Source organism: Gigantopelta aegis, chromosome 15, assembly GCF_016097555.1.
Source record: "Gigantopelta aegis isolate Gae_Host chromosome 15, Gae_host_genome, whole genome shotgun sequence".
Classification (NCBI taxonomy): domain Eukaryota; kingdom Metazoa; phylum Mollusca; class Gastropoda; order Neomphalida; family Peltospiridae; genus Gigantopelta; species Gigantopelta aegis.
In genome coordinates, this window is record NC_054713.1 from 21,422,598 (window position 1) to 21,442,133 (window position 19,536).

A 19,536-nucleotide genomic window follows, 5' to 3' on the forward strand; every position below is an offset into this window, starting at 1 on the left:
AAAAATCAACTTTAATCTTGGAAAGTTCAAAATGATATAATCATGGAAACATCAATTTTAATCTTGGAAAAATCAACAACCTTTCATATACTGAGTAACAAACTAAGTTTTAGATAGAAATATCACACAGTGTTTTAATAATACACGTTACATTAATATAATAATTAACAAACTAAGTTCAGATAGAAATATTACATCATTATAATATATTAATTAACAAACTAAGTTTAGATTAAAATAACACAATATTGTAACAGGGCCATGTAATATTGTTAATTAATATATTAAAGGTACGTGGTCGTCACCGTCCTACTAAAATACTGTGTGATATTTATATCTAAACTTTGTTAATTAATATATTAAAGGTACGGGGTCCTACTACAATAAGGTGTGATATTAGTTTGTTAATAAATACATTAAAGGTTGTTGATTTTTTCAGGACTAAAGTTAATCTTTCCAAGGTTATAATATGTTGATTTTTCCAAGATTAAAGTTGATTTTTTCCAAGTTTAAATATTGGAAAATATAATTATTTTATTATGTGTGATGACATTAATACACTTCCGTACCAAATGTGTGTGTGTGTCTGTGTGTCTGTGTGTGTTTGTGTGTATATATATATATATATATATATATATATATATATATATATATATATATATATATATATATATATATATATATATATATATATACGAACAATGGCGTAGCCCTCCCCAATCACAGCTTTGTTTTTCTTCATATTTGTTTGGTTTTGTTTGAAAGAGGGGGATTGTGGGTAACACAATTAAAAAAAGGCCCGAAGAAGAAAAAAAAAGAAAACAACAGAACTTAGGTATTTTTGTCATAAATTTCAATATTGTTTCAAAGTGTATACTATGTGGACATATTTTAACAATGTCAATACTACCGTAAGTCTATCTGGAAAGGACACAAAATTAATGTTATTGTAGGATATAGTACGTGTCTGAATGGGCTACTGCATCTATGTTAACATAAGTGTACGAGACAGGATGGCAGAGGGGGTGGGGCAACTGCTCCCCTAGTGCTGGAGCAAAACCTCAAATTCGGGCAAAATGTGCTAAATTCAGACCTTTTTACCATGTATCTTCAAAATGAGTAATTCATGTAAAAAAAAAAAAACCGTTTGGTTTGTTTAACGAGACACCACTAGAGCACACTGATATATTAATCATCGGCTATTGGATGTCAGACTCGTAGTCAATAGAGGAAACCCGCTACATGTTTCCTAATGCAGCAATGGATCTTTTATATGCACTTTCCCACAGACAGGATAGCACATACCACGGCCTTTGATATACCAATCGTGGTGCTCTGTCTGGAACGAGAAATAGCCCAATGGGGCCACCGACGGGGATCGATCCCAGACCGACCGCGCCATGTAAAAAATGCGTAGTGATTCCTTTGCAACTCTATTAAGCTGTTTGGCAGTGTTGCTAATACGAATAAATGTTGTACATATTCGGACATTTCCCTTTAATTCGGGCAAAAGATAGTCTGGTTAACCTCCTCCTACACAAAATGGCAGCCTATGCAAGTTAATATTGCTAGTTCATGGGTGTGCGTTTAACGTCACATCTGATTGATTAGTTATGATAGAAACATTGTTTTTCCTGTTACTTCTGTCCGTAATAAGTGTTTTGACGCACTCGTGGAAAATATGTAAACAAAAGAATCGTTATAATCCTTATTTGATTTGTTTGTAAACCCAAAGCGTTCATGGAAACACGAGTCGAAATTATTTCTTTTGAATGTGTTACTGTATTCATTTGCAAAAACAAAAACACGCAAGGCGATTCGGCGATTTCCCAGCAATTTCTTTTTAAGTATCATAATCAGGTGGGGTTTTTTCCATACTTTAATTTCAGTTTTCGTCAGAACCAAGATATAAACAATCATTATTTAAAATAAATTTCGCTAGGAAATTATCACCACCCCACCCCCAAAGAATTTTTTTTATTATTTTCTTTCCTTGCACCGAAGCATTAAGCTCAACTGAACGCAGAAACATACGAAAATATTTATGTAACTCAGCCCTGTTTGTAGCATATTTTGAAAATATCCCCGTTAAGCTTGTTAACATATGTTATCGGGTCGGAATCTCTGTTGTGGATTTCGGTGGCGAAAACGATTAGCGTCGGGGGAGTGAAATAAGCAAGAAACGCGCCGTGCAGAAGTTGTCTTTATCACTGGAAGATTGCAAGGATATAGACATGGAAAGTGAAGGAAATTCGAACAGGCCTTTTCGGTCGCATTATAGCCGGCAGACACCTCGACACTAATTGGGTTCCAACTAGGCTTTAATTAAATCAAATCTCCATAAGTGATGGCGCTTCATGGGTGACTTTGTTTCAGCGGTGCAGTGGGATTAGTTTAAAGCCGGGTGCAGCGGCCGAACTAAACGCCGGATGGTTTGTTAAAGTAGTCGGATTTTAGGGGCTATGTGTCAACATCGTAGTCATCGTTTTGTTATGTTATCGGAATTAGAAAGAGACCCCCCAAAAAAAAGAAGTGTAATAATTAAAATAATTTGAAGATTAACACATGGACAAATAGCTGCATAGGTTTATTGGTGCAAATATCGTGAAGACTTTCTGGTTAGCCTCATAACAGTGATATGAAAAGTTAAAGTTTGTTTTGGTTAACTACATCACTAGCGCATATAGATTTATTCGGCTATTGGATGTCAAATATTTGATAATCGAATTCTGCCATATAGACTTAGAGATAAAACCCGCTACATTTTTTTTTTCCATTAGAGGCAAAGAATCGTTTATATATATGAATTTTCCCTCAGACAGGACAGTGCATACCACGATCTTTGATATACCAATCGCGGGAAACAAACCAATCAGACAAAGGGTCCAATGAGGTGATTCGATTCTACAATGCAGGCATCTCAAGCGAGCGCTATACCGACTGAGCTAGTTTCCGCCCCAGTCCGATATCAATTCGCGCCTGGACATTTTGAATAGATTTTAGTAGACCAGGCAGGTCAAAGGCTAGAGTTTTAAAGCAAGCTGTGATAGTGAGAAAAAAGTTTGTTTTATTTAACGACGCCACTAGAGCACTTTGTTTTTTATGTTATCATTGGCTATTGGACGTCAAACATATGGTCATTCTGACACTGTTTTTTAGAGGAAACCCGCTGTCGCCACATAGGCTACTCTTTTACGACAGGCAGCAAGGGATCTTTTATTTGCGCTTCCCACAGGCAGGATAGCACAAACCATGGCCTTTGTTGAACCAGATATGGATCACTGGTCGGTGCAAGTGGTTTACACCTACCCATTGAGCCTTGCGGAGCACTCACTCAGGGTTTGGAGTCGGTATCTGGATTAAAAATCCGATGCCTCGACTGGGATCCGAACCCAGTACCTACCTGCCTGTAGACCGATGGCCTAACCACGACGCCACCGAGGCCGGTTCAAAGCTGTGATAGCGCACGCCTGTCATGGGCGCAGGTTTTGACCACTGCCAGCTCCTCCATCCAGGAAAGGGGAGGGGGGGGGGGGGGCTTGTCTACTCCATTTATATTCTACCACAGGGAATATTTTGGAGGGGTGCTGGACAAACGGGAAAAGGGCATCTGAAGCAATTCGTCGATGAAACAAAATAATAAATACATATTTATTTTGTTGTTGTTGTTGTTGTTGTTTGTTTGTTTTTGTTGTTGTTGTTGTTGTTTTTTGTTGTTTCTTTTGGGGGGGGGGGTGGGGTGGCGAGTCCCTCTTGGATATGCTAAATCGATATTTAAACACTAGTATTGGTTGATTTGACACTGGGGAAAAGGAAAGGAGGACAGACACACTCATTATTTTAGTACACGTATCCAATTACGGTTCAAGCACGCTGTCCTAGGCACACACGTCAGCTATCTGGGATATCTGTCCGAAAGATAAAGTTTGTTTTGTTTAACACAGTGATTTATTAATCATTGGCTATATATATCGGATAGTAATTTAACGCATTGATTTATTAATCATTGGCTATATATATTGGATAGTAATTTAACGCCTTGCTTTATTAATCATTGGCTATATATATCGGATAGTAATTTAACGCCTTGCTTTATTAATCATTGGCTATATATATTGGATAGTAATTTAACGCCTTGCTTTATTAATCATTGGCTATATATATCGGATAGTAATTTAACGCCTTGCTTTATTAATCATTGGCTATATATATTGGATAGTAATTTAACGCATTGCTTTATTAATCATTGGCTATATATATGGGATAGTAATTTAACACATTGATTTATTAATCATTGGATAGTAATTTCGGAGGAAACCCGTTACCCTTTCCCTAAAATATTTTCTATGTCCGCCCTTGTATTAGTTTTAGTTTTGTTTTGTTTAACGACACCACTAGCAGCGTTCGAAATAAGTACTTGTCCGTTTGTCCCGACAAGTGAAAATTTACTCGGACAAGCATAATTTACCTTAGTGGACAAGTGAACATTTTTTTTTTTTTTAAAACAGTATCATATTTTTTAGCAATGGTTGTACTTGAAAAAAAAACACCCAACGAAATCAGCGGTGTCTCATCAAAACATGTTATACAAATATCGTGGTTTGAGAGTTAAATAAACATGGTCTTGATAATACAATAGTCTTAGCTCGTGAATATTCGGAATACATTGGAGTTGCGACTGAGTTCCGAATTCCCAACTCGGAACGTCTCGGTTGACATAAATAATTTATTTGATCAACAAATTATCTTAGATACCATTCGTATTTTAAAACATTTAAAAAAAATGGTTTTGTTGTTTAAGTTTAAAACGAAGTAGTTGTCTGTTTACCGGTCAGTTTCTCTTTGATTTATGTGAATTACTGATTACGCAAAACGTGTTAGACGGGTTAATCTACGATTAAAAAACATATTGGGTAACATTTATCATTTATTATTTAGGCGTAAGTTATATTTAAATATATCTCTGCAGCGAATTTTATGAAATAAGTTACTTAAAAATATTTGTGTATGACAAAACAAAATTACGATCGATCAACAAACCCGTGAAAAAGCGGGTAGGCCTAAGCCCAGTCACGTGATTTCTTTCTGATTTGTTATCAGAATAAGCCTGGAAATAACAGACTCTTTCTATATAAATACAGGTTAAAATGCGGCCTGTCTCCCCACCACTGAGGTTATTATTATCTCTCACTCCAGATATCGTTCCTACGGGCTTAAATAAGCGTCTAGTCATGAACGTTGTCCGGTACAAATGTGTCATATGCTAAGCTTTGATAAACAAAAACTTAATTAATATTAAGAGTAAGTATTTCTGTGTTGAAGCAGTGCGATGTAGTACGTTTTACAATGCATATTTAACTTTTTTTGTTTTTGTTTTTACCATATCATGCACGTTCTTATACTTGAACTTTTACTAGAACGCCTTCGCGTTTTTCGTAGAATAGTTTCCCATGGTCTATTAATAGACCCGAGGAAGCCCTATGCGTTGCGAATGGCTCGACGACCAACGCATCCTATAAATGAATGATTTGGTCCTAAACTGAACAGTAGACAAATCATCTAGTTTTATTGTGTTTAGTTAATGTAAATTATACGTCTGAAACCACATGATTCCACAGGTAGCAGTCCTCATTTGGAGCAGAATATTACCTTGGAGGAGTTTCCGGGTTAGTTCAATAGTTGTCACCAAGGTACCTTCATTTCAGCTTGTGTTGCGTGTTTTGACCAAAAATTATGTCAGTTAAGCAACCAAAGTTAAAAGGAAACTTTTATTTTAAAGTAAGTAAAGTACACCGTATTCATTATATTTATCATTAGCTTTGTTATTATAAAGTTATAAAGTTTACATCTCGTAGGCCTTTCCGCAGTGACCGGACAATCATGAATTTTGTGTTTTAGTTCTTACGTTTTTAACATGTCTGTAACAAAGTAAATTCTTAGGCTTGGATTCGTGGAAAGATGTCGACTGTATTTCATTTTTAACTTGTTTGATGATGAAAACGCACCCCCACCTCCCTAGCTAAGTGCCTATAAATTGCATAATTTTATTTACATTTGATTGTAGTTTTTATTTGACAGTTTTATTACTTTTTCCATATTTACTAGTGAACGGAATACCACAATGATTTTTACGTCAACCCCCCTGTACACTGGATACCCATCGAACTTACTTGGGCTCAAGTTTAGGCTACTCTTTAGAAGAGATTCACTGCAACATGTAAACCTGTACGTAGGGCCTACTAGTATATGTAACAGTACATGAATAATAAAAGACAGCAGTAACATTATTTTAACATTTGGTGACAGGCATATTTTTCATTTATAACAGGTCATTTCCTCAAGCACCGCCAAACAATTATTTCCAGGCCTTCAGCTGAAAGTGAAAGTTGAAAACCAGTGACGTGTTCTGAATGGAATGTGCTCAAGAACAATTTAACTGGCTTTCATTGAATCCTAAGGAAAAACACAATTTTTTTTATGACTTTTGTTTCACGCTGAAACTACCTCGACCGTAAAACATTCTACTATTTGTTACAATCACCTGAGTCACGGAATTACATGCAATCTGAAGTGAAGAGTAATAAGCAAGTTGGTTTAAAAGAAAAGGTAAAAGGGGTTTAAGGTTTCCTTCTGCATCCACCTCCTGCCCTACATAGATGGACAAGTGGAAATATTGGCAGACAAATAGATTTTGTGGTATACTTGTCCGGCGGACAAGTGAATTTTTTTTCTTATTTCTATCACTGACTAGAACACATTGCTTAATTAATCGGCTGCGCACTGGATGTCAAACGTGGTCATTCTGACATGTAGTTTTAGAGGAAACCAATTTCATTTTTCTATTAGAAACTAGGGACTTTTTATATGCACTTTCCCACAGGCAGGGCATCACATACCACGGCCTTTGATATACCAACAACCGTGGGACACTGGTTGGAATGGTCCGCCAATGAGGTTCGATTCTGCGACCAAAGTAGAGATGGCGTTGGCGGGGTTGGGGGAGGGTTGGTGCTGGTCATTTCGGGTATAAAGAAGACGAACAAACAAAACCCACTAAATAATCAAGGTAATATAACAGGGCATTTTTCATCTAGTAATAAACTTAACTTAACTTAATAACTGGTTTAATGTGTCCATATACCACTAGGGTTTCGAACACGCCTATCCCGAGTCCGGCCTCCGATAGGATCGGGGGTCTGACTCGGGACAGGGATAACCTAACAAATAGGGGACATTTTGAATATTAACACCAAAAGAATAAAAAGGGGAGAATTGGGGTTAAACAGTTTTGGCTGGGCCCTTAAAGAAAAATATCAACATTCCCTAGATATAAAGGGTACTTGTTAACTTCAATGGTAGGGGCAGGATGTAGCTCAGTCGGTTGAGTGCTCGCCTGATCATTGGATCCATTCATCTGATTGGGGTTTTTTCCGTTCCAACCAGTGCACCACAACTGGCCGTGGTGTATGCTTTCCTGTTTGTGGAAAAGTGCATATAAAAGATTCCTTGCTGCATTAGGAAAAATGTAGCGGGTTTCATCTGATGACTACGTGTCATAATTACCAAATGTTTGACATCCAATAACCGATGATTAATTAATCAATGTGCTCCAGTGGTGTCGTTAAACAAAACAAACAAACGAACAATGGTACAGTTTTTGTGTGCAGTGTGTGTGTGTGTGTGTGCGGGGGGGGGGGGGGGGGTCAGTGGTCGAAACCCCTCCCTAATCATTGTCTTTTTTCTCAATATATTCTCCGGGGAAGCATGACTCAACTCCCCTGTAAACATCGATCGTCACGGTGTAAACCCCTTTGCTAACATGTTTGCACCCCCACCTGATCTAGACCACACTACGTCCCAACGCTTCCGTTAGGTACGTCCCTGGCAGTGGCGTAGGCGGGGTGGGGTATGGTTGGGCACTGGCGTCATGCCCGTCACCCAATCAAACTTTTTTTTTTTTTTAAACTATATTACATTTTGTAAAATCATACATACATAGTGTGGGTGACTCCCCCCATATGCCCCCCCCCCCCCAATATAATACGTATCCTGACTATGCCAGTGGTCCCTGATAAAGGACACCCGAGCTAAACATACAAACTGTTCCCACCACTGTACAGAATCGTGAGACACGAACCAGTTCACATCGAGATCAACTTATCACCTTATTGATATCAGAACACAGCAGTATCAGACTTCTTTCCCTGATAGGCAGAGCGCGAGTCTCCATTTGATTGCATCATTGCTAAAATAGTTATTACGTCATCGACCATGTGCCACATTACGGGAACCTACAGATATCTGTCGATGCTATAATAACTGGTATTACGTCCTGGTAAAACACGGCATGGAATAGAGAGATTAAAGTTAGAATTTGTTTTGTCTAACGACAGCACTAGAGCATATTGATAGTTTAATCATTAGCTATTGGATGTCAAATTGTGACTCGTTGTCTTAAGATGATACCCGCGATATCGTTTCCATTGGCAGCAAGGCATCTTTTACATGCAAAATCCCCCGCATGCAGGACATAACATACCACGTCTTTGATATATAACTCGTGGCACTTGTGCGGACATGAGAATGGGTACACAGTGGGGATTCGATCCTTCGACATAATCGCCCCAGGCGCGTTCTCTTTAGATTACGGTCACACTTTCCCAAATACAGGACAGTTAATGTTTGCATTAACGACACCACTAGAGCACATTGGTTTACTAATCATCGGCAATTGGATGTCAAACATTTGGTAATTGTGAGGAAACCCGCTTTATTTTTACATTAGTAGCAAAAAAAGAAAGGAAAAAAAAGAAGAAAAAGAACTGTTTTATTGAACGACACATTCCGGGGGCATATTGGGGTGGTGGGGAGTTGACCGAACCCCCATTGGCTACGGGCCTGTATCGGTATCTTTACACAAAACGAAATTTAACTTCGACTTTAAAATATATTTCCAAACTACTGGGACGGAGCCTGGGGAAGTTTGCATTAACCTCAGCCTATAACGTGTTTTTTTAACGTGCCCATATCCACCGAAGGTTCAGGCACTGCAATATTAGGCCATCATTCATACTGGCGTCCAAGAAAAATGAGAACAAATAGTTCCGCTAGGTTCATATTCGACCCCTCCCCTCCCCAGGACCAGACCAACAACGTCCTTCCACTATAGTCATTTCATGGCAACTATTTTTCAGAATTATATAAATATTCTTCAGAGCTCAGTAACACGAATTATGATATATTATTTTCTCGTTTGCGTATCCCTTTTTCTACGACAGTAACTAATGACGTCAAAACGGAAACCTTTGAAGTTTAACATCAAGCCTTTTAATCGCGATGACCCAAGCTCAGCACGTGGCCCTGTCGCTCCGCCACCCCCGCGACTCGCCTTGAAATAGACGCGGTTAGACGCCGAACTTTTGGCTGTCTTGTTTATTTTACTGACGCATTATCTTTCCCGCGAGAACGCTTATCGCGTGTGATTATGACGATAAAACGCAGACGCCCGTGGCCCAGTTAATCAGCAGCGGTACCCGTTAAAGAAGGTCGGTGTTGTAGTACTTGTACCATGAGAATCTCACTGAAATCAGCTCTACTGGTCTACCCTCGTTGCAGCCAGTGCACTACGACTGGTATATTAAAGGATGTGGTATGCACTGTCCTGTCTGTGAGATGATGCATATAAAAGATACCTTGCTTCTAATGGAAAAAAAGTAGCGGGTTTCCTCTCTGGGAAGGCGGGACGTAGCTCAGTAGTACAGCGCTCGCCTGATGCATGATCGATCTAAGATAGATTCCCGTCGGTGGCCCTTTTGGGCTATTTCTCGTTCGAGCCAGTGCTACACAACTGGTGTAACAAAGGCCGTGGTATGTGCTATCCTGTATGTGGGATGGTGCATATAAAAGATCCCTTGCTGCTAATCAAAACGATTAGTCCATGAAGTGGCGACAGCGGGTTTCTTCTCTCAATATCTGTGTGGTGCTTAACCATATGTCCGACGTCATATAACCGTAAATAAAATGTGTTGGGTGCGTCTAAGACGTCTGTTTCCTGTTAAAAACGGTACACGGACATTTATGTTATAGGGAGAACTAGGACGTAGACCGATTAAACTCATTATACAACAATAAATTATAAATTTCTGGGCCACAATTGTATCGGGAAAACAAACAAAACTATCCTTTCTATTGCATGCATTTATGTTACAGGACGTGTCCCTAAATGGACACAACTACACTTGGATTCAACATATCAAACAATTATTTAACAACCTAGGTATGACTGATATATGGTTGTCTCGAAGATTTTCAAGAAAAAACAACTTCTTGAATATATCAAATTGAGGCAGCATGACCAGTACCTTCAAACTTGGAACAATATCATTGCATCATCGTCTAGAGGGAAACATTTTACAATTTTAAAAAATTAGCTCTTTTTTTAAAATACCTCACCATAATGCCTGAAAAACTATGGATCATTATTCTTAAATTCAGAACATTAAATCATTATCTCCCGATTATAATAGGACGATGGAATAATACACCAGTAGAAGATAGGTTATGCACACTTTGTGATTCTAACGATATTGGTGATGAATATCATTATCTATTCACTTGTGCCTCCTTTCCTAAGTCTCAAAAAGCACTCCTAAAACATTATTATTATGCGAACCCCAGTACCCAAACATTTTAAGAATTAATGACTAGTAATAAAATAGGTGTCCTAAAAAAGAAATTAATGATAAATTTAAAATACCATAGCTATTTGTATCAATATATACCACATCACTCGAGTTAAAGATGCTGTATTATTATTGCACAGATGTCTCTATTTTAAGAAATCAAAATAAACTAGTACATGTATAACAAATTATATAATGAACTTCAATTATTCTACTATACCTAATATTATTGTATATTTGTATTTTTGTTATGTCCACTCGTTGTATTTCTGTATACATGTATTTATATAATTTAACTATTCATATACTATATTATTTACTATTTAATGTTCTCCTGTAATATTATTTACTATTTAATGTTCTCCTGTAATATTATTTACTATTTAATGTTCTCCTGTAATATTATTTACTATTCAATGTTCTCCTCTAAAAACTGTCCTGTCCTGTCTTGTTACATATTATATTATGTATTTGTTCATGTTTCCCCACATGGGCGTCATTTGCAAGGAAAAAGTGGGGGGGGGGGGGGGGGGGGGGGGACAATTGGGTTCTAACAATATTTCGTGCGACTAATCGCGAGCGCCCTAGGAAGGTCATTGTGGCTGTCTGAGAACATTATTTAGAGTAAAGTGGGGGGGGGGGGGGACATCAGATATTCTGTCCCCCCCACTGCTAAAAGTGTGGGGGGGGGAGACATGTCCCCCCTGTCCCCCACCAAATGACGCCCATGTTTCCCCATATGCCGTTGCCTAACGGCCTGGGAGTAATAAAGTTCTGTTGTGTTCTGTTTTGTTCTGTCGTTAAATAAAACATTGCCTTCATTCCTTCGTCTCTGAGACTATATGTCATAATTCCCAAATGCTTGACATCCAATAGCCGACGATTAATAATCAATGTACTCTAGTGATGTCATTAAACAAAACAAAATCAAAATAAAGTGTTACCAGTGACGTCATGCAGGTGGTTGAAAAAAAAAAAAAAAAGTGTTTTCGATAACACGGGAATGGGGTTCATCTACACTAATCAATATAAACAAGAATTAAAACAAATATCTGCCATAAATTTATACAACAGCAGCCTTTCGGGTATTATAAGCTTTTGTTGGGGCCAGTTTTATAAATTATTCAAAACGAAATTTCACTTCGAAATCAATTTGACGAAATATCGTACCAAAATAGATACTCTATAAATAACTTGCTTGTGTCAAATTTAAGATTAAAACTAGAAACAGATAGATGGTTTAAAATTCCTAAATAAAATATGCTTTATAAACTTTGTAGATACTGGAAATGAATACCATTATTTATTAAACTGATAGAATTAATATGTTAAAACAGAAGAAGAAAACATATAGAACTATTCCTAGCTGGTTTAAAATGAAAGGTATGCTATTTGTGTGTAATGCGCCATTATAGAAAAAACTTGCTTTATTTAATGTTTAAAATCTAGTCATATGAGCTTGTGAGTTGATATCTCTCCTCCTTCGCAATATTTTAGCAAACGAGCGCTTTACCTCTGATTTCCGAGGCAAACGGCATCCAGGACCGATCTTACGATTTAACACCCACACACACCCCCCCCCCCCCCTCCCAAAAAAACCAAAAAAAACCCGCATTATTTATCTCATTAAGAGTAATATTTCCCATCCGACCTAAGACCTCCAGAAATTCCAGATATTCAAAATACTATTCCAATATTTTGAATAGCAGATTAGCGAGCGAATATTTCGACTAGCAAATTAGCGAGCGGGTATTCGAATATTTTGACCGAATACTAGTCAGCAGACGAAAAGAAGCTAAAGTCGCTGACCCGAAGTGTGAAATTCAGTTCTAGTTGTAAGAATCAACCCTGTTTTAACACTTTCATTATGGGAGTTGACCTCCCTTTCAACATTGTATAATTTCATAACCGGTTAACCAGTTCCGATTCCAATATAGGCGTCCGGGCTCCCAATTTTGTAGTGGGGCAGGCTGGCTTTTGGCCGAATTAGACGAAAATACCCGAATCTGAATAACAACATTTAGGATTACTTGCAAACAGCTAAAAAGGGTTGAAAACAAATCAGTATGCATGGATTACAACTAATTTTGCTGGTAAAATAATGGAAATATATGCTAAAAATGTCTCATGTTAATACATTTTTCCCGAATATCTCTGTCTTTTTGCGCGAATTTGACGATTTGCTCCACTCTCGTACGTTTATGGAAGGAAGGAAATGTTTAACGACGCACTCAACACATTTTATTTACGGTTATAAGGTGTCGGAAGTACGCTTATGGATTCCAACACAATAAAATAAAGAAAAGGAACAATCTGTACAGTAGAACCAAATTCTGATACCATACAGCTAGCGGCCTTCTAGTAATAATAATGTATCTTTATCTATTATGTCCTTTCCCCCACCCCCACCCCTATCCCCATAGTCGAGAATACTCTCTGACCCTTTCGTTTAATATTGAAACTTTTTTTTTTATTATTTTTTTATTTTTTTTCAAATACCTAAACTATTTTCTCAGTCGTGTTACGTATACGAAGATGCCAGTGTGTGCACGGTGCCACTTCCTGAGATCAGCGTGCAATATTTGTCTACAAGTGAACCGTGCTAATACAAATCATTTATGAATGCTTCACCGAATCTCGAGAACTCGGTAACGAGAATTGCGGCTCTGGTGCAACGGACATGGAGGAAATATCCGACAAAGAAGAAACAACACCAGCAATGTACACCGCCGACAAGTGTAGGACTAGCATTGATCCGAGTGGGGGCCTCGTGAGGGTGGGGGAGAGTTGGTCTGTGATCAAGGACGAGGGGGAGAGAGACAGGAGGGGGAGAGAGAGATAGAGAGAGAGAGAGAGAGAGAGAGAGAGAGAGAGAGAGAGAGAGAGAGAGAGAGAGAGAGAGAGAGATAGAGAAAGAGGGAGGGAGAAGGTGAGGAACAGGCTGGGAATGACGGAGAGATTTTCAAAATGTTAAGCGAGTTGCCAATTGGTGTGGGTTTAAAACTAAATAATATGTTTTGTGTGTGTGTTTTAAATATGTTATTCATTTCAGTGAAAGTTAAAGTTGTTTTGTTTACTGTACACTGATTTGTTAATCATTCACTTTTGGATGTTAAACATTTAATAATTCTGATTTCAGTCAAAGAAAAAACCCGCTACATGTTTCTTTTTTACTTGAAGCAAGGGATCGTTTTTATGCACTTTATCACAAACAATACAGTACATACCTTTAATATACTAGTCGTGGGGTTGGGACGGGGGGAAATAATTGAATTGATCCACTAAGGGGTTTCGATCCTCCGACCCAACCACGACGATGGAGCGTTCTACAGACTGATATAGACCTTGCCCTTTCCGTATCTAATTCTTAATAATATCCAGTTACTGAGTTAGTACTAATATCCAGTTCATGTTAATATCCATTTCGTAATAATATCCAGTTGGTAATAATATCCAGTTAGTACTAATATCCAGTTCATGATAATATCCATTTCGTAAAATTACCCAGTTCGTCATAATATCCAGTTAGTACTAATATCCAATTCGCAATAATATCCAGTTGGCAATAATATCCAATTCGCAATAATATCCAGTCGCAAAAATATCCAGTTCGTAATATCCAATTCGTAATAATATCCAGTTCTTAATAACAGAAAATTTGTAATAATATCAATTTCGTAATAATATCAAATTTGTAATAATAAAAACAAATATAGTACAACGACTGTAAAATACAATACATTGATAGCGAAATTTAATATTATTGTATGGATAATAAATATATTTTAAAAATATATTATATATTTTTACATTTATTGTAATTGACTAATAATTAAAATCTGAGTGATTTTGTTGTTAAGTAATAATTAAAAAAGTATTTGCAATTACAAATAATTTACGGCAGATTTTGATTTCAGAATTTTGATCAAAGAAATAAATGTTTTATTTAACGACGCAATCAACACATTTTATTTACGGTTATATGGCATCAGACATATGGTTAAGGACCACACAGATATTAAGAGAGGTAACCCGCTGTCGCCACTTCATGGGCTACTCTTTTCGATTAGCAACAAAGGATCTTTTATATGCACCAGCTCACAGACAGGATAGTACATACCACGGCCTTTGTTACACCACCGACGGGAATCGATCCTAGATCGATCGCGCATTAGTCGAGCTCTGTACCACTGAGCTACGGCCGTGATATGTGCTATCCTGTCTGTGGGATGGTGCACATAAAAGAACCTTTGCTGCTAATCGAAAAGATTAGCCCATGAAGTGGCGACAGCGGATTTCTTCTCTCAATATATGTGTGGTCCTTAAACATATGTCCGACGCCATATAACCGTAAGTAAAATATGTTGAGTGCGTCGTAAAATAAAACATTTCCTTCCTTCTTAAGTAAGGGACGGTCCATAAATGTCAATAGTTTTCATAATCCTAACAATGTTAGAATTGCGTTTGACCTCCCCCCCCCCCCTTCCCCTAATCCTAACATAAAAACATTGATATAATGTGTACTACAAGATGACTTTTATTGATGCAGTAGATGACAATTGTAGAGAGCGCCGCCGCAAAAACTAGCCCCAAAAATACCGATGTTATGGCCTGAAAAGCAATCAGAACATGGCGTTTACCCCCTCCCTCTTGTTTCAAATTGTAAGAAGCATTGACCTTCGATGGACCGATGTTTTACCTGAAAAGCAATCCAAACATGGCTTTTACCCCCCCCCCCCCCCCCCCCCCCCCCCCCCCTTCCGAACATTGTTCGGATTGTGAAGCACATCGATATTTATGGACCGTCCCTAATACTTCGTCATACTCGTATACAAAATAACAAAAACATAACTTTCCCTGAATGACACGTGCTACAAATTGCACGTGCAGCGTTAAATTGACAGAAGAGCCACCTATGGTAGATACTCCTAAATCAAGGGAAAATAATTTCCGACTAATTCACTACGATCAACCGACAGAAATTATATTTATTTTGAAAGGAAGGAAGGAAGGAAGGAAGAAAATGTTTTATTTAACGACGCACTCAAAACATTTTATTTACGGTTATATGGCGTCAGACTGGTAACGAGGAAACCCGCTGTCGGCACTTCATGGGCTACTCTTTTCGATTAGCAGCAAGGGTGCCATATCATTATCAAGGACTACAACTGATTGTTTTTTTTGTCGTTCCAACCAGTGCACCACAACTGGTCAAATGTCGTGGCATGTCCTTTCCTGCCTGTGGGAAAGTGCATATAAAAGATCCCTTGCTGCATTAAGAAAAATGTAACGGGTTTCCTCTGTTGACTACGAATCAGAATTACCAAATGTTTGACATCCAATAGCTCTAGGAGAGTCGTAATCATGGACACACTGGCGGGGAAAAGAATTTATTAGTCCGAAACATTTTACAATTCATTTCAGGATAGTCCCTCTAAAAGCCGGCGCATACGAGCGCATACGAGCGTTAAAAATCGCAGCCCGGCAAAAATCGGATGAACACAGTAAAAACGCACCGTGTGCGACTATCCTGCGTTGCGGCTGCGTTGCGTTTTTTAACACTGGGATGCATTTTCAGAAATCAAACATGAACGGATGAACGCAGACGGATCCGATTAAAAACGCACCGTGTGCGCCAATCTGCGTCTGCGTTGCGTTGAGATTTGTTAGATGTTAGAAATCCCTGACCTATCACAGGTAAACGCTAACGCGACGCATGTAGGCGCACACGAGCGGCATGCGTTTTTAGACGGACTGCGATTTTTAACGCACGTCGCTGCGTTTTTTAACGCTCGTCTCCGCCGGCCTTAAAACTTATTTAGCAAACGCCTCCGTACGCGTTTGATTCTGAACGCATGTCCGCTATATTTGTTTTGATAAACTAGCAAGTTCTTGCCCCTGTTCTGAAATTGACGCTGGGTCTCAAAACGCGCGCCAAGACAGAAATTTCACTTGTTTATCTCCACAGTGATTCGATGTTTATTTTTCACCCACGATCTTTGGATAAACGCCTATGCCGTGTTTGTATTGAAAGCTACACCCCAAACCGTCTTTATCACTAAATTATGTTTCACCATCAGAAACCGAATCTTCCTTTGATCCGTGTGGATGAAGAATTAGAACGTCACCCATATCTTATTCGATAACTTAATTGCTGAGATTTTTTCTTCTTCTTTCATGAGGGTTCCGAGTTTTGCTTTCAATAACCTGATGTTTATTTTTTTGATATGTAGATTTATAAGTTGATATTTGTTTAGTCCTTCACAGGAAGCAAGGGAAAAGGACCGTGGGACACAATAAATTAAATTATTTTTTCGCCGATTGAAATTATGCAGAGGTCAGTAGACGGGAAATGGTCGTGTGTATTTTCATGAAATAGGAAAAATAAAAATGTAAAGAAAATGACGAATCATGCTTAGATGAGAAGATTTATTTTAATACCACTTAGTACTACTTGTTCGCTTATAGCCCGAGTACTCTGACAGTAAGAGAGCTAGACGGACATTTGGAAAGTTATACGCTCTCATTACAGTCAGAGTACTCGGGCTGATATTGCTGTTGCTGCTGCTACTACTACTACTACTTCTACTACTACTACTACTACTACTACTACTACTACTACTGCTACTACTACTTCTAATACTACTACTACTGCTACTACTACTACTAGTACTACTACTACTACTACTACTACTACTAGTACTACTACTACTAGTACTACTACTACTACTACTACTACTACTACTACTACTACTACTACAGTACTACTACTATTACTGCTACTAACAATGCCACCACCACAACCACCACCACCACCACCACCACCACTACTACTACTACTACAACTACTACTAAAACTACTATTATCGCTGCTGCTGCTGCTGCTGTTACTACTACTACTACTACTACTACTACTACTACTACCGGTACTACTACTACTACTACTACTACTACTACTACTACTACTAAAACTACAATCGTTGCTATTAGTCGTTCAAATAAACTAGTTAATCAGTAAGTTCTCTCTTGCTGATAAATAAAATAATAAAATTAAAATAAAAAGAAGAAATAAAATAAAATAAAATAGCATTTAAAAGGAATATTAAACGAAATGAAATATCGACAAATAATAAATGTGTTATCAGCATAGCAAAAGGTAATGCAATTAAACTATATTTCGTTGTGGTAGTTGGTGGGAGCTTTAAATAAATTAAACATAACGAACATACTCGCAAAAAATATATTGTGATCTCAAAATAATGAACTTTTGCATGAAATATTTCACTATGGCACATCTTTTAATTAAACTGAATCTTTTTCACAGACCATGACATATGCAGGTGTTCGTGGTATATTTCGATATTCGAACAGCGTCCATTTCAATGTTACTATTAAATATATCACATGCAGGTGTTTGACATATCACGTCACCAGCTGACAGCTTTCCAAATCAATTACCGGATCACTTGTTTATTTATTTAATTATTTATTTATTTATTTAATTTATTAATTTAATTTATTTATTTATTTATTTTATTTATTTATTTATTTACTTATTTATTTATTATTTGTTTATATATATATATATATATATATATATATATATATATATATATATATATATATATATATATATATATATATATATATATATATATTTATTTATTTACATGCATTTATTTTTATTTATTTTATTTTATTTTTTTAAATTATTTGTTTAAAAACTTTATTTGTAAATGTGTGGCTTTTTTATTTTATTTTATTTTTCACGTTTACATTTGTATGTGCTTGTTTGTTTAATTATTTATCTATAGTTCCACGGGTAACGCATTTTTTTTATACTATGGAATTTACTACAAGTTATTTATTTCTGAGCCGACTGTTTTCTAAATTGAACACAAAAGTAGTAAATGTTTTTGCTATTTCCAAAAACTTTTTTTTTTTTTTTTTTTTTTATGTCAGACTAAACTGAAATTATTTACAAAAAACCCACAACCCCAACCCAAAAGTGTTGAAGGATAGGACGGACTATAGTAGTTTTATCTTTTTATAATTTATTTATGTGTTTATTTACTTGTTTATTTATTATTTTATTTGTGTGGATTTTTTAGTTTACTTTATTTAATTTTTGAGATTTATGTTTATATTTGATTGTTTATTTATTTTAAATTATTTATTTATTGACTTGTTTATTATTTATTATGCTTAGTTTATAAATGGAACAGGTTTATTTGATTACAAACGCTTAATGCTGTGACATTATAAAAAAATATATCATATATTTAAATTAGTGCGAAATTTGAGGAACATTTTGGGAATATTTTGGTTATATTGTCCAAAAAACACATATTTGGCCGTATACTGTAACATGGACGTTGTGGAGTCTAGTTGTTTTTTGTTTTTCTTCAAAAAAAAAAAGAAAAAGAAAAAGAAAAAAAAAATGACATATGTTGGCAGCTTTGCTAAATACACTGAAAAGATGCAATTTTGTATGAGAATATTTATATGTTTCTGTTTTATATTTTTTATATTTTATGCATGTGCACTATGCAATGAAATCTAATACATTGCTTGTAATATGGACCGGATGCCAAAAATACTTTGAATAAAACTTTGATTGATAAAAAAAGACCTATGGAACCTGTAATTCTCTTGAATCTGAGCGTGCTAATTCCTTCTTTAAAATTAAAGTTAATGTTGGAACTGAAAATTATATTCGCTTTTATTTTAGATTGCAATATAATATCTCAGTTTTCGTATGTATTCATGACTTTTAGTTAGCTGATTAGTAGATCTGTTTAGACAAATAGGCAGGCAGGCAGACAGACAAGTAGCTAGCAAGTTAAGTAACAAG